The sequence below is a fragment of the Anas platyrhynchos genome, chromosome 7 (assembly GCF_047663525.1).
Source record: "Anas platyrhynchos isolate ZD024472 breed Pekin duck chromosome 7, IASCAAS_PekinDuck_T2T, whole genome shotgun sequence".
Lineage (NCBI taxonomy): Eukaryota > Metazoa > Chordata > Aves > Anseriformes > Anatidae > Anas > Anas platyrhynchos.
This window is the reverse complement of record NC_092593.1, coordinates 38,970,727-38,986,899: the sequence shown is the minus strand read 5'-3', so window position 1 is coordinate 38,986,899 and position 16,173 is coordinate 38,970,727. Positions and strand designations below refer to the sequence as shown.

At 45.0% G+C, this 16,173-nt stretch overlaps 1 long non-coding RNA gene across 2 annotated transcripts; it reads left to right on the top strand.

Annotated features, from left to right (window-relative positions):
- Window positions 1–893: 893 nt before the first annotated feature.
- LOC106017800 (uncharacterized) lies at window positions 894–13,039 on the top strand. 2 transcript variants are annotated; one of them, XR_002403229.4, is made up of 7 exons: window positions 894–1,148; window positions 4,722–4,903; window positions 7,597–7,676; window positions 8,054–8,153; window positions 8,741–8,812; window positions 9,899–9,983; window positions 11,628–13,039. It is a non-coding gene; the product is annotated as an uncharacterized lncRNA (long non-coding RNA). The 2 variants fall into 2 exon arrangements; XR_002403228.4 differs by lacking the exon at window positions 4,722–4,903 and adding an exon at window positions 1,526–1,699.
- The last annotated feature ends 3,134 nt before the right edge of the window (window positions 13,040–16,173 follow it).

The window sequence follows — 16,173 nt, the reverse complement described above, 5'->3', positions numbered from 1 at the left end:
CGTGCTGCTGGAGACAGGCGTGAGCAAGGGGAGAGCTGAGAGCAGGGTGAGCACAGCCCACCTGGTTCACGGCAACTGGAAGGAGGCTGAGACATCTGGCATGCCCCTCGTTCCCTCGTCTTTGGCTGGAGCTGAGGAGCGATAAATCTGTGTGATGCTTCACTACTTAGTTCTCTGGGCTAGACTTCAATTTAAGAATAGGGATGGGGCTATATCTGCTGGGTTCCTTTTAACAAATAAAATCTTTCTCTTTATCCTTCCTCTTCGTCAGGAAGATTCACTCCCTGTAAGAATCCCCCCATAAACTGTGACCAGGTGAGGGTCCTGACCTTACTCCTTGAGTCCTCTCAGCTCAAGCCTTGTTCTGATTTCAGTGGAAGCAGGACCCCACGCCAGCAGATAAGGCAAATTGCTTTATAGTTTTAACCTGCGAGTGCAGCTTACTCAGCAAGGAAATTAGCAGCTTCAAACACATGCACAGGTACACACAAACCCTCTTATTACTCAAGTAAACCTGAAAGTAGTTTGAGAGCTACAAGTTTATTGACTGGGAAGTCAATAAAAAGGATTAGCTTTTAAGATTAACAGTAAAACTTGATTGCTGCTTTCAGCAGCTAACCTAATAATTTCAGGAACAGAGACTCTGGGAGCTGTAGATCACACACAAAAACTTGGTGAACATCTTTGAAACGGAATGTTTTTTTACGCATGGATGGAAATAATTTAAGTCACATAAAGCAGCCTAGATATGCTCTCCTATGTGTGTTTTTTTTTCCTTGTCAAATAGAGAAGAGAAGACTTTGACCTTTTTAGGAACAAAAGGAAAGGGTTTTCTTTATGAGAAGTACTCTTTAGTGATTAAGTACAAGTGTCTCATTGTGTTAATTCTCAAGGTCTGTGCTTATTAACGTCCAATTGTTGATTGAAGGTATTGTCTGCAATTAATGCCCGTCAATGATGTTTAAATGTGATGATGATATTTCATCAGAAAAGGTAGTATTGTTGATACATTGCAGCCCTGAGAAATCACCAGAGGGTTAAATGCCACACGGAGGTCAGCAGTCACATACAGATGCTGTTGGGTGCCATGCCAGACTCTCGCCCATCATCCCTGTTTGCTCACTAAGACTTTGCCAGCTCTATAGATGGTGGGTTTCTAGTTTGGGTTAGCCCGGGGAGGTGATGGAAGGGGTGCAAGAGGAACATGACAACAGAGCTAACCAGTCCCAATAGCAGTCTTCTGGTGGGACTGTTTGTTATGGTGGGAATTCTGGGGTAAACGTTCAAAACTCTCCAAATTCTTTCTCTGTGGCCTTTAGAGGAATCTATTTGACTCTTCTGTGGGGCTTTCACCTTTCTGCTTCACAGCTTTGGATGACTTCTTAACTTATGAGGCAATTTGAGGCAGTACTTACACTGAGCATGCTTGTGTTTCACCCAGTAGTGTAGCTGTGTGTCTTCCCTTTATTATATTAACATCGTGACTATGGTGCCCTGAATGCTGAAAGGAATTTGCTCTTCTCAGCTCCCTCAGCCTCAAGTGAAATCTTAGGTTTGAAGTGATCCTCTCCAAAAACCATCAGAGTGATGCAGAAGGGGCCTTGAATCCTCTTTTCAAGAGCAGTGGCTGCTGCTTGGCTCGGAGAGATGCAGAAGAAATGCCTACTTTGCCAGCTATTACAGCAGATAGTCAAAGGCGGTGAGTGTGTATTCAGTAAAAGGAAGAGTTGTCTTCAACAGCTCCTCAGAGGAAAGGTAAAGAAAAAGAGAGCAAGAAGCAGGAATGAAATTGTAACTGAGGAAAAATAAATAATTTCAGTGTATATAGCATGCATATAGAAAACATAGTAGCTATATGTGTGTGTATTGGATTTTACTATTAGTTGGTTACTCAGGGTCATACCTGAAGCAAATCCTGTCTTACTGGAGCCAAGTAATTCCAGTGACCTGGCATTTGCTCCCAGGCTTGGACTTGGGGCAGGACTAATCCCTGGCAGTTCAGAGGGAAGTCTGCCTGCTTCCAGTGGGAAGGAGTAGTTGAAGGGGTCTAAGGCAGAGCAAGAAGGATCAGTGGACTGGAGCATCTGTGCCTGTGATGAGCCTTCTCATCCACCTTCACTGATGCTCTATGGAAATACACTTCCATCACTAGGAATCACTCCTCTCTGAGGACAGTTTGATATCCAAAGCTGTTGTCCATCTTAAAATAGGCTCTGACAGGTTCACTGCAAGGTGGATCTCTCCCATGGTGGGAAAAGATCTCTAGAAAATGATACAGAAATTACTGCATTTTTTCAGTTCTGAATGAATCCAGGTTTTCCAGTCAAGGTGCTCTCACATTTCTGGCTCAGATTTGTCCAGCCACACCTGAGTTTAAATGCTTCAGGATTTGAGTGTTTAGTGTTCAGTCTCCAGCCTTCCAGGATGGCATGGCCTGTACCTTTGGGAAGTATATTGCTATGTTTTCATGTAGAAAAATGAAAGCTTTTCTCCTCTTGTCAGAAAAGTTTCCAATAGAGCATTCCACACAAAGCTGTGGCAACCTTTGAGCCATTAGGCAGCTCCACAAAAGTTTTCTGCTTTCATTTTCAGTAGGTCTGCAGGAAGAAAAAACAAGTTTCAGGTAATGTTCACTTGTGCTTCTCCAGAACTTAGCACTGAGATGTCAGTGAAAGACACTTCTGCAATTTAGTAAGTATTAAAATCTCATTTCTCACTGGGTGCCAATGGAGGTTTCCACCCTCATGCTAGTAGATCAGTCTTAGTGCAAACTGGTCTCTGCTTTCGTGGGCAAGCCATGTCAGTAGAACTGGGACACCATCAGCCTCGTGTCTTTAGAAATCTTCCCGTTTGCACATTATGAGTGTACTAAGTGTGGCACTGAGGTCTCCCTTCCAGTGTCTGTGCTGTCTTTGACTGATTTGACCCACTTCCTTTGTGTTGTTCTGGATTTGGTCAGGTCTCTATTGACAGAAAGGTGCTCTTGGAGGCCTAATCTACATCTCCACACAGTCAGTAAAAGGGCTCTTGTTGAATTCAGTAGATGTTGGATGAGATCTTGAATGTCTTTTACTCCATTATCTTTGGCGTCTACTGCATAGGGAGCACAGCTTGCAAGCATTCCAGAGCTTCTGAATTTGCCCAGCATCTGCATTCCAGATAACCAAGATGCTAACTTCTTAAAAAAATAAAAAAATAAAATAAAAAAAAGGTGCCTATAAACCATCCTGGAAGTTTACGTTACATCAAAGTTCATAAGAATGTATAACTGTTTCATTCTGCTCCCAGTCTTTCATGCACAGTTCTAGGTTATCCTTTCTATTTTAGGAAAACCTTTTAACATGATTTGGGGTGACATAAAACAACTTTGCTGACAGTGTGACAAAGATAGTGCACTCTTTCAGAAAAATCATTGTGCCTATTTAAATATTAGGCTTCAGCTTGTTAGTGAAAAATGTGTCACACACAGCTTCTTTTCTTTTTTTTTTTTTTTTTTTTTGGTATGTGGGAAAATACAGTACAGATTTTGAAGTTTAAGAAATCTGGCAAATTACAAATTAGGATAATAATTCATGGGAGTAATAAAATATCAGACTTTTATTGCAGTATTGAGAAGGGCATTAAAAAGCATCTGGGAACTTGAGGTTTGGAAAGATGGGCTTTGAAAGACTTGGTGGGTTAAATATTAATGTAGAAAATATGGCATCTGTAAACGCCTGGAAATATGCTAATGGGGTTTGATTCAGCCAAGGATCAAGCGTTGCTCTGGGGTGCTGAGTGCCTCCAGGAGCTCCTGCTGACAAAGGGAGCTGAGGCACTGCAGCACCTCCTGAAAGCCTGCTGTGCCTGGGACCACTGTGCTCTGAACGAGTATCCCAGGGGCTCTCGGCATCGGCCAGGCAAGCCAAGGGAGACCTGACAAGGCGAGAGACCCCTGAGCAGCTGAGGTGCCCAAGCTGGGCCCCAGGTGGCCAGGACCTGTCTCATGCAGTACCAGCAAACATGGGGCCTGTGGGGCAGGACATTTGAGAAACCAGGCTGAAGGAGAAAAGAAGGCTGTTATCTCCCAGGCCATGTGGTCTGGTGCCCTCCGCTGCCAGGCTGGAGGTGATGCCACCACTGTTACCTCCAGCAAGCTGAAAGAATGGGGGCCAGAGAAGCTGCTCGCCCCCAGCATGGTGGGAACGTGAGACATTTTGCTTCTGGCACCAGCAGGGCTGGGAAAGGAGACCCTCACGTTCTCCCTGTGTCCTCTGACTTTGGGGAGTAGTTACAGTTGTCCTCCAATACAGCCGTGTTCTCTTTTTACCTTAATTCCACTTGCATTTTTCAGTCTGCTGTTTGTTTAGATGCTATGGTCTTAGGGGAACTGAAGTCCTCACTCATCAGCCTTTTATTGTTTGCGCTGAGGAAACCAGCCCTTGTTAGCAGTGGAAACCTCCAGAGGCATGCGCTTTTCATGCTGTTTTTCAGCATGGAGAACAGCCTTTCTGACTTACTGTCTTTCTGACGATACTAAGAGCACTGGTAAACTCAGACGAGCCACCTTTCTGCTCAGCCACCACTTCCTACCTGTGGTGGGCTGCCCCAGATCCATGTCCCTCTCAGCTGGCTGGCTCCAGCAGCAGCAGGTCACCAGGGCTGTGTTCCTTTGCTCTAAAAACACCTTCATGGTATTTATACTGTTATTTTTGATACCCTCCTCCTCTCTCTCTCCGCAGTCCAAGGTTGCCCTTAGATCACTGAAGGAGCTGTTGTACCGTGTGCTGCGCATCATCTAGGAGCAGCAGCAGAGCTGTGGTGGTGCTCAGGGGTGGTGGGCCCTCCAGGATCTGCTGGCCATCAAGGAGCCTGTGGGGAATACCAGGCAACCCTCCCAAGATGCCAGCACCGTTGGTGCAAGGTAACGCAGGCCTCCAAGACTCCAGGGTCTTTGTTAGCACTTGTCAGGGAGCAGAGCGGTAAGGGGGTTGCGTATTGCATTTACTGAGACAGAATAAATACGCCTCAGCTTTCTGGCATTGATTTTTGACAAAGGATTCAAGAAGCTGCAGCTGTGCTGGCTTCCTCGTCCCCTCCCCCGCTTTATTACAATGCGTGTTGTTCTGAAATACTCAATTCAGCTATAAACAATCTACTCTATCAACAACATGCTTTTGCACTTTTTGAAATGGTGCTTTGAGGCAGATAAATGAAAGTAAGTATGGCAGCTTGCCAGTAAAAATCCTGCAAACTGTATCATCACAGGGGCACTGACAAAGACAGCACATTATTTTATTTACTGTGGAAACTGAAAATCCATTTCTGCCCATACAATAGCTGTTTATTTCATCTTTGCTTGATGTTTGTTCTAATCTTACTTGACACTTCTAGATAGTAATGGTTCACAAGCTGTTCAGATCAGTGCTCGCAGGGCTCCATCAGCCAGCACTTTTTGCATGTTTTAGAAGTCCGGCACCCTCTTTTCTGGCATGTGCCCTCTGGCCAAGAGCAAGAGGCTGGGCACAGGCACAGTACTGGGGAGGTCCTGCCAGTCTCTGTTGCAATCCCCTGGGTTCAGTTTGCACATGCACCTCCACTAGTCAAAATGTGCACAGGAGCCTCTCGTGAATGCCTTGCAGGAGACTGACCCGGACGAAGGAGCTCCTCGGTTTTTGAGTTTTTCTTCCTAGACACTTAGTCTGTCAGATGTTGACATCGACAGCTGTCTGGATGGCAGCATGCATCCCATATAAACAAAACTGATTTTGAAATGTGGAGAGAGGAGGTGACGGGGTGGCTGGTGTATTCCTGCTTCGGCCTGCTGGGCTCAGCCTGGTGCTGGCGATTTCTTAATCCCGGCAATGTGTCCTCTGGCGGCGTGGTGGCCCTTTCCCCAGCTCCCGCATTGGTGGAGCAGCTCCTCTGGCACCACTCATCACAATGGCTTGGAGACAGGAGAAAACCCGGCTGGGGAAGAATGCTGAAACCGTTTCAAAAACCTCGGGAGAGAAAATTAGTAATATTTTGTTTTCCTGAATGGTTTCATTGAAATTTAGGGAAAATAATTGCAGTTGAAAGATCTCAGCTTTTGTTGTTCTGTTCTTTATTATTTGTTTTTGCATCCTTTCTTCTCCCCCCCACTTTTTTTTTTTTTTTTTTTTTTTTGTGGTGGGTGAGAGGGAGAATATTCCTGCTCCTTTCCTGCCTCTCCTTTGTTATCCTCTATTACGTTTGCCACCACAGAAAAAGTGGAAAGTAGGGAGAGGAAGGAAGAGAAGGAAATTTTCTTTTCTTAATTAAATTTTTCTAACTTTTCTTTTCCAGATCTGGTGAAAACAGTTTTTTTTGTTAACTTTCAGATCTTAATGATGGCCTTTTATGACCAAAAATAGCTGAAAATGATTCCAAGCAGATGTATTTAACTCCTGTTTGGTTACCTAGCTATTTCTGTGGAATCCAGCTTTCTCCTTTGACGTAGCCAGAAGCTCTGCCAGATACATTTTGCTCTGAGGAGTTCTCCCTTCTGCTCATCCACTATTACCCATCATGCTGAACAGCGAGGAAACTCCTGAAGACCCTTTCAATACTGTTCTGTTGGCCAGCTTAGATTGAACTTCCCCCTTTCATAAGCTTGTCCATGCTAATGCCTCTTCTTGTGTCCCATTTGTTAAAGCATAATGGTGTTTTTATGCAAGGACACGTTCTTTTCACAGATACTTTGTGATTCTCTATATTCTACATTCATGGTTACATGAGGAAGAAAACTCATATTGAAGGAGATGCACCAGAAGTGGAATAGCAGCCAGAGTCTCTGTATCCCAAAGCAGGGGAAGTACGGAACTTCATAGCACCTGGAAAACTTGCTGAATGGACAAAACCAGACACATTCAAAGCCACCACCCATGGTCCACAGACAGCAGCTACTTGGTGTTTATGGTAGAGAAGATGATTGCACCAGGCAGCTTAGATTCAAAAGCAGAGAGGCTGGTAACAGCCCTGTTGTACAAAGCCATTGCTCTAGGGAGGCAAAAACGTGGCTGTGGACAGGGAAAAAAGCTGTGTGTGTCATGAGACTGGAAGTTGGGCTGGGGAGAAGGCGAACCTCTAGCAGAGAAGGGGTGGCTGAAGAAGTGATAATAAGAATTATGCTTTCTGGAGAGACAGGTTCCTATAAATCTGTGGGCTCAGCTCTGCTTTTACCAATTTCTCTTAAATGTAATTTTCCATCTGGGAATAACCTGTAAGGTGTATGTACAGTATAGCTGAGGGCTTTCAAATGAATGTCAGGCAGATAGGTGGGTGTTGTTCTTCATTTTCTCAAATGCAGGATATACCTAGGTGCATGCATTTTTGTCTGTTTTATCTTACCTTGACTGTATTCAAAATAAACTAGAGCTGACAATTACACATATGCGATGTACACTTGAGACCTGCAGTTGTATTTGCAAATTAGCCTAGGGGACTGTGATGCATGTCTTTGATTAATTTTAGTGGTAAAGCATCCAAATCTCTTACACAGCCTTGCAATGCTCAGCTATAAACAACAGCCATACTTTATTTCAATGGTCCTTCTTACTTTGATTTCAGAAAGCATTTGTTGATCTCTGTTTTCAGCCTATCAAGCTTCAGAGCTAAAAGGAGCAGCCCTTCCTTTCTGCACAAACATTTTCCTGGAGAGTTTCTGATGGTGGAAGGTATGCACAATATTTTGGGTATACCCCAAAGCAAACTCAGGCAGGGAAAGGCTATTTTTCAGACCAAAGGGGCATCTCTTTGGCTGATGCTGTTCAATAGGCTCTGCAGGAAAGCCTGGAGAGGGTCTGCCCATCCTGGGTGCTGCTGGGGGTGGCAGCAAAGCAGGACAAAAAATAAAATAAAATCAGGAAATGGAGGAGTGCCCTTTTAATATCAGTTAGCCTAGTCATTACATAAGTTTGTTCTAAAACAACTAGTAGTGTATTGACCACTCCAGAGCCAGAATAAAGCTACTGTGTGCACACAACTGTTGTGACAACAAATACAAAATAATGGCACGAAAGTCTCTTGGTGACTGCAGCTTCTTTCATTCCAGAAAGCAAAGCAAGCTGTGCTAGGCGAGTGTCAGCTTGGAAGGAGGAGTCCTCCCCAGAGCAGCTCCCGCCCTGATGAGGTTCAAGCTGCTCTGGCTCAGGGTACGTTTGTTTTCAACCTGTGCTATGGATGAGTGGATTCAGAACTGGGGGAAAGCAGGCAGGAGGGGATAGGAAACAAGTATTAAGGAAATCCCACTAAAAATGACCCTGAGCCAGGAATGCCTTTGCTTCTTATTGAAAAGCAAATGTTTCAGAAGATGCTTCTTCTGGCCTCATATCATACATATAACAATGTTGTATCCTCCCAATTACTGATGGGATTCCCAGCTCCTTACAGAGGCTCAGAGATCTTGCAAGGAATGTGATCCTTGAAGACAAAAAGAAGTAGAAGAGCAGCAAATATTGCAAGGTGTCACGTGTGACAACCAAACAACATCACCTCTGCCCTTGCTGAGTGTCCCATGTCCCCTCAGATGAGAGCTGGTAAATGGCCACTGCCCATCTTTCTGTTTTCAAATATGCAGCAAACCACTTTCAGAAATTACTGTCATTAAATGTGCTCTTGATTCTGTTCCCTTTCATTTCTTCTTGCTTTCCATTCTCCATTGCTTGTGTCTTGTCTGTATTGTGCACTGCCATATTAAGCAGCATGCATTCCACGGAACCCCATATCCTCTGTTTTCCAGTTGCTGCAGCCTGCAAGAAGCAGCGCCCATGGAGTGCTGCCATGTTGCATGTCGCGGAGCAGGACAGTGCTGGTACATGTCCCTGGGCTGGGTTGTCGAGAAGAGGCTAAGCACGATGCAGGAGCACCTCCAGGTGTTTCTCCAGGGAAGTCCTCCCCTGGGGCCTCCTCCATGCCCCGTTGGTGGTGTGAGGTGACCCTTGGCAAGGGCTGTGAGCAGGGGGACTGGCTGGCAGTCGCTGCAGGTGGGTGGGGAGGGTAGTTATAAATTCCCACTTGGGCACCGTGGACATTTTGCAGGGGCAACACTTTGTTAGCAGGTATCCCGCTGGCACGTGCTCGGAGGAGACACTACTGTGTGACCCGCATAAGTTACTCATTAGTGCAATTAAGATGTGAAATGTTAAACATTAAATGAGGTAAAGCAAGGTTATGAAATCACAAGCAGTGAGTCTGCAGAAAGGAAGGGAGAAGCAGACCTGGAACCCGTCAGAGCTAGGCTATGAGGGAAACAAGCATGGGGAGGAAGGGGACAGTGAGTGCTCCCGCAGCCTGCAGCAGGAATCTGCTACCAACCAAAAAAAGGACAGTGGGATTTTCCATGCAACAGAGAGTGGATGTAACTGCCAGGGGAGAAAGCAGGTGGAGAGATTAGATATGCCTGATGCTGACAGAAAGCATGTTTGTGCCTAATACATCAGAGAAATTGTTCAGAAGTAATTCAGCCATGTGAAAATGTGACCCTTGTAATACTGCCAAGGTCAGAAAAACCTGAGGAGATCCGCTGAGTAAGTGTTGGTCCTGCAAGGAAAAGCTGTCCAGAGGCAGTGTGCTCATGTTGCCAGGGCAGCTTCCCGCCAGGGTCCCACCAGGGCAGAGGCAGGGCAGCTCCTGCTGTCTTTCTCAGTGCTTGCTGCACGCTCTGCTCACATAGAAAATTTGTGTATTGAGGTCCAAACCTGCTCAGGCTTACTTGGCTGTTGGCTCTGTAATCCCTTCCAAGCTGAGTCTAAAAATCACACTGGTCCGGAAAGGTTCATGAAACCTCTGGAAGGGAGTTGGGTTTCCTGTGGGTCTTCTTTCCGTGCTGTTTGCTTTGCCTTTTGCTCTGTTCTGAAAATAATACTGTGTAATAACTGCTTTCCTTCCTTCTTGTCAGGACCAGCTTGGGCAAGAGGAAACAGCAATTTTTCCTACCTGCAAATGCGTCTTTGCTTGGTAGAGTGCCTGTGAATTCAGGAGAGGTGCGTGAGCAGTCTGGGGCAGTCCTGGGGAGTACCAGGTGCTGGAAAGAGGGCAGATGATGTTGCAGAAACATGACAGAGAGGCAGGAATACTGTTCTTCTGAAGTTTTCTCTTATACTTCCTAAAGATTTAATGTAAAAGACCAATCCCATACCCGCTAGAAGATTTGGGCTGAAGGAAAATAATAGCCTGATGCTCTTCTCAGGCAACTGAAAATGCCTTGAGTTAGACCTCTGTCATCCTCTGGCCAGGTGAGCTGTGTGAGGGCAGGCAACTGGCCTTAGACCTGTAGCAAGGAGGTATGGGAGAGACACTGTGGGTTGGTGCAGGCAGTTTTCACAGTGCCAGCTTGGTGCTCAGCTGCTGTCATGGTAGCATCCTTGGAGACATTTGTGGGGTGAGCAGCTCTGGAGATTGTCTGAGGCTCTGTGAAGGAGGGGAAAAAGATGAACTAGCAAAAAGTTAATTAAAACTCTTCTGATTATGAGGTGGGATTTAATACTTTAAAAAATGCAGTGTGACACAGTGCAGCACTGCAGCTGAATTAATCATGAATGAGGATAGTAATTTTTAATTTTTGTGTGCATGAGAAAAACACTCAACAGATTTGACAATTAGAGCAGGGTAACAGCATTGCATGGCACAATGTGAAGTAGTTTTTCCCAGTGGTTTTTGAGAGGGAGCTAAACAGATGTGCTCAAATATTTACAAGTGCACAATATTCACATGCTTTTCAAATGCTGACCCTGCTGATTCGCAAAAGTCTGCTTCAATCTGGAGACCAGCTACTGCGGTGACACAGGCTATTTATCATAGGTAACACAGTGGCACTACTGCCAGCTTCCAGCGTAGTAGTGTGCACAGTTACCTCCTACTCTACTGGTAACATTACACCACTTCAGCAACCCGCTTGTAACACCAAGGTGTCCCACCACAGACCTGCAGCAGTGGGTCCTGGTGGCTCAGCCCTAGCCAGGGCCTGAGCTGGTAGGAGGGGTTCCTGTGCCACACCAAGCAAAGAGTCACAGAAAGCAGTGGGATCTCTAAGGACTTGGGCTCTGTGAGAAGATTTGAGAGAAACAATTCCCTGAGGTCTGAGTCAAAAGAGAGTCCAGCTCCCTCCTGGTTGGCTGTGCAAGGAGGTTAACCAGCAAACCAATCCCACCATGAAAGCAGAGGTGTAACCTGAGAAGATGAACTCAATACACAGGTGTTTCTTAAGGTTAAACTGGTTTTATAATGCTTTGCAATATAAACTTGCTAATGTAACTGTGATTTTGCTATAATTTTGCTAGATTTCAATGGAAAGATTAGATCGCATGCATACCTGTGTGCAGTATTGATACCACATGGGTCACAGAGCTGCTTTGTGTCTTTTCTGACAAGCAGCTGCCACAATGTTGAGCTTGAATACTGTATTTAGTTATCTGCTCTAAACTATTTATTTTCTGTTAAGTAATGATACATAATTTCTCTGACTTGCACACCAAAAATATTCCAGCACATCCAGGCTACTGTGTTTGTTGGGGATCATAGCGATAAATACCTGCTTTGGTCTTGGGGAGTGGTTAGTACAAGAACGAGGAGAAAAGGCAGCATTTCAAATTCAGGACTTCTGAATTCAGCTTTGTGCTCTGCCCTAGACTCCCTGGTTGACCTTTCAGAAGTCTTGTTCTTTGGAGCACAACATTCACCACGTAAACTTTGCTGATGCCCTCTGCATGACTCATCCACCCTACCCCACACTGAGAAGGAGTCCTGTGCCACTTCTTGAGGAGTATCACTTGACTTATCTTGCCTCACTGGCATGGGTAGGTAGCCTGTTCCAGCCAGGCAGGGCTCTCCCTTGCTTTTTAGCCAGGCCCAGCCCTTCCTCCAAGTCTTCCATTCCAAATGGCCATGGTCCCTCAGCCCTGACATGGTGAGATGCCATTTTACATGTACAACTGACACTGATGTGTGCGAGTGTATCCCGTAATACCTTGTGAGCATTCCTTTGTAAGATGAAGTTCCTACAAACTCAACAAAGGAGGCAGCTGAGTAGAAGGGAGAGGCCCAGTAAGTCTCTCCTTTCCCTTCAGGTAAAGTCAGCTATACTATACTGAACCCTTGGACAACCTAAATTATTAGGTTCCACTGCTGATGAAACAGTTTGGGATTTGATATTGCTCCATATATCAGGCAGACCGGCAGCAGGCCCAAATTTCTCCTTGTACATCCTCATGGGACTTGCATCTTTTCCAGGGTTCTCCCTTGTGCGGTTGATACAGCACAGGGCATTCTCTGCTTGTGCCATCTTCCAGGGTGGTGGAAATGCCTGATTGCTGCCTCTTCGTGTCCCATCTGACCTGCCAAAATCCAAACTGAGCAAAATGGGAGTATGGACTTGAACTTCACTGCTGTTCAGGAACACTCTGAAACTGGTGCATGGAAACATTTGAACTTGCCTCCCTCGCTGAAACTCCACTTAGAGCACACACCTTCCTCTTGTCTGCCTGCTGGCTCCAGCAAGACAGTCACAACCAGCAGAACCACAGCAGATGAGGCAGAGGTCTAGAGCCGGACTGACAGGAAGGTAGATGGCAATGGGGTGAAGGGAAGGAGAGCTGGCGGTGAACAGAAAGAAGGAGAGAAGTTAATAAGATTGATTATATCCTGAATTTGTGAAGTGCAATGCAGAAATACAGTGTAGAAACTTATATGGTAGTTTAACTTTGAAATTTCTCTTTCCACTTTTATTGGGTGAAAACGTAACAAGAATATATCCAATTGAAGGTCTGCAAGGAGTCGGGGGGGGGGGGGGGAGTAAGGTCACTGGAGCTACATCCATTCAGTTCCAGCAGAAAAAGGGACCAGAGGCACGGGTTTGAGTTCAGCCACAGCAGTAAAAATCAGAGTAGTTCAGCTGAAGTGAGACAAGGGCAGAGCAGTCCTGTAGGGGTCTAGTATTACATGTTTACACTGTGCAATTCAACAGGGTGAGCCACCAATTATCTGCATCAAAGTGACCACCCAGAGGCCCAATGTATTTGGCCTCATCTGTCACTGAACTGTCCCCTGTCATGCCTCAGTTAAGAGCTGACAATGCCAGCTAAGATTATCCGTATCGCCTGCAGTGCAGGGTGTTTCACCACCTCATTTTCCTCATAAGGAGCCCAAAGAAAAGTCAGGTTTGTTCAGCACAGGATGTATTTGGGGAGGATTCAGGTAGGCCAGATGGCAATGTCAGTGATGGATGGTACAGCTACCGTAGGGCTATGCCTGAATATCTGAACTGGGAGAGACGAGCTGCGCTGTACCTCTTTGAAATACTGACTATTGCAGCAGTTGCTTTACACTGTTCAATTGGCTGTGTAATTGCTTTCACAAATTAAACAAAAACAATGGTGAAAATATGTAAAACGTCACCTGAACTGAATTGTGGTTCAGATCCCCAGTGAAAATGAGTTTGGCAGCCTCCCCTCACTTCTTATCTGCTTGATTTCAGTCTGAACGCTTCTCTGCTTGTAAGCTTGAGCCAGTGTTGCAGGTTAAGTTTAGATGTGAGAGAAGCCCAGTTTATCTGGCACAAGATGGGTTAATTAGCCCCCTGTTTTCCAAGCCATCCCAGTTATCCTATGCCTTATATGCTTTTTGGTTTGCTGTGGTTGCTCTCCTGGGTTTGAAGAGCGCATATGCAATGCTGCACTTTCCTCTTGAGCTCACATTTCCTTTCCTTTTGCCTTCTAAATGTGGTGGTTACTCATCTAGTGAAGGCAACCAAGGGCATGAGAAAGAGCCGCATCATACAATTGCAAATTACCAAGTCAACAGGTCCCTCCATGCTGACCCTTCCTCTACAAGCTCAATGGCACAGACAGAAGTCAAGTAAAGTGGACAGCATGCCCAGCTCCTTTTTTTGCCCTCCTCTATTCCCCACGCTTCTAAGGCAGCACTTAGAGGGAGTTAGCCACCCGGGATTCAACCAGGCACACCTGCACTTCAGTTTATTTCCACTGCACATTTGTGGAGGCATGACTTTGCTCCATTTTCTTTCTCTGCTTTTCCAGCCTGGCTGTGTTACTGGTGCAGTCACCTGGGTTTAAGAGCGGCGTACTGCTGCTGCATCTGAAGGAGATCAGTAAGAGACACCATCACGGACCTGCACACAGTTCCTGCAGCTGCTGTGATGCTTCTCAGGAGTGGAGGTTAGTTTGTCTATGGGGAGTCTAGTAAAATCTGCTGTCTAAGCTCATTTTGAGATGTGGATTGTCCTCACATCTTGCCTTTGCCAGTGGGTAAGAGGAAGACCTCTAGCTGATGTCAGCCACTGCCTGTCCTGGAGCCACAGAATGGCTTGTTTTTCTCTTTCTTAAGTGATTTAGGTGGGAGATCTTTCTTAAAGTACTGAGTAAAAGATGGCTGTGTTTCAGCAACACTCTGGAAAGCCAAAATGCTTTTAAATGCCAGTTACTGCATATCCTGAACAAGCATGGGCAGTTGTGAGTTAGCATACTTGGTTTTGGTTGACAGTGCCCCGTGTAAAGAAGCAAAATGAGATCTCTGCATTCACCCTGAGGAGCAGAGTGACCCAGGTGCCTGTAATACAGTCTGTACTCTCAGTGAAATTCAGGAAGCTGTGGTACCAGTGAGAATCTGGGTTGCCAAAGCTCATCACCAGGCAGCCACAGAGATGCAGTGTATCAGGCAGGCTGGAAGAGCCCATGTTTCTCATCAGATAGATATAGTAGTGCTATTAAATACTTTTTAATAGTTTACAAAATTATGATAAGCTCTGCAAGGCCATTTAAAATGGATAATCTTCAAGTGGTATTAAGGATTAAAATGGGTCTGCCTTGTATGCTTTAATGGGCCCCTCACAGGCTGTTCAACGTTATCAAAAGGTGATTTTAAGAGTTTGTAATAAATATGTTCCTTTGGGGAAGATTAGGAAACAGGGCGGGATTTGCCATCCTTCTGCTACCTCTAAATTGCTGTGCTCTAACTGAATTAATTACAGTAGGTCTGTCTTGAACTCCAGAGTGCCAGCTCACTTCTGATCTATTGTTCAGTGAAGAGGTTTGTCCTTAGGGTGAAATGTTTGCTCCAAAAGCTAGGGCTACTTAGTATTTGATTATCAGCCTAGGAGAAATTAGACAAATAACGCTCTGGCTTCGTGAACACTTACATGTAGGTTTAACCTTCCCTTCCTGAAGAGTCATTTAGATTTCAAAGTACAATAAAATAAAGCGTGCCTGCAGAAATCTTACAGGGACCAGGGACTGTGAGAGCTATTTATTCTCAAAGCAAAAATGACTGGCTTCATTCAGAAAGTCTTCCTCAAGCAAACTGTGCTTATCCTATATAGTGTCCACCTTAGCTTTGCTGCAATCCCAGCCTCTGTCCGTGCAACTTTCCCATCAGAAATGAGAGAAGAAACAGTTTAGTTAGGAACTTGGGACAAATGTCAAAATAAATTATTTGACTGGTGTGTCTGTGGAGGTCCCTCTTGAGCAGAAATCAGAGTATAAATTATTCCTTCTTACGGTGTTCTTGAAATTACTGGGAGATTTGCGTGTATGAGAGTAACCAGATAAAATTACTGAAAACACCCTCTCTACGCATTCATTTGTCATTTCACACTCTTCCGTATTGACAAAGTTCATGTCCTTGTGCAATCAAGTTTTCAGAGTGGTACAAAACCCACAGTAATTACCCTTCTCTACAGTCGTTCTGAGGTCTCTCTATATATATATCAATTCCACTGTATGTTAGTTAAAGGAGTTAAAGTACAATTACAAAACTTTTCACATTTCATAAAATTTTGAAGGTTGAACAATTTCTTGTGGAGCCCAGCAGATAGTCTCTTGTAACACCTACTGCCAGCATCCTTCCAGCAACTGGCTTACTGCTAGTTCTAACTGATTAAAATCAACTTGAACACACTGGAATTTACTGGAAATTAACAGCATCATAGGGGGAAGTAACTTTTTTTTTGGTTTTACCAAATTTATGTGATCTCTACTGTTTCTGTGGTAGGCTTTTACCCCCTTAGACACCCAGCTGCCTGAGCTTTGTGCTCTAGAGCCAGCATTTCCATCAATTTCATTTCAATTATTCTGCTTGGTGAGATACTGAGAATCCGTTAAGATGGAGATAGCCCAAGTTTTCATGAGTGATCTGGAGGCCTTAGTTCAGACACAGTGCCTT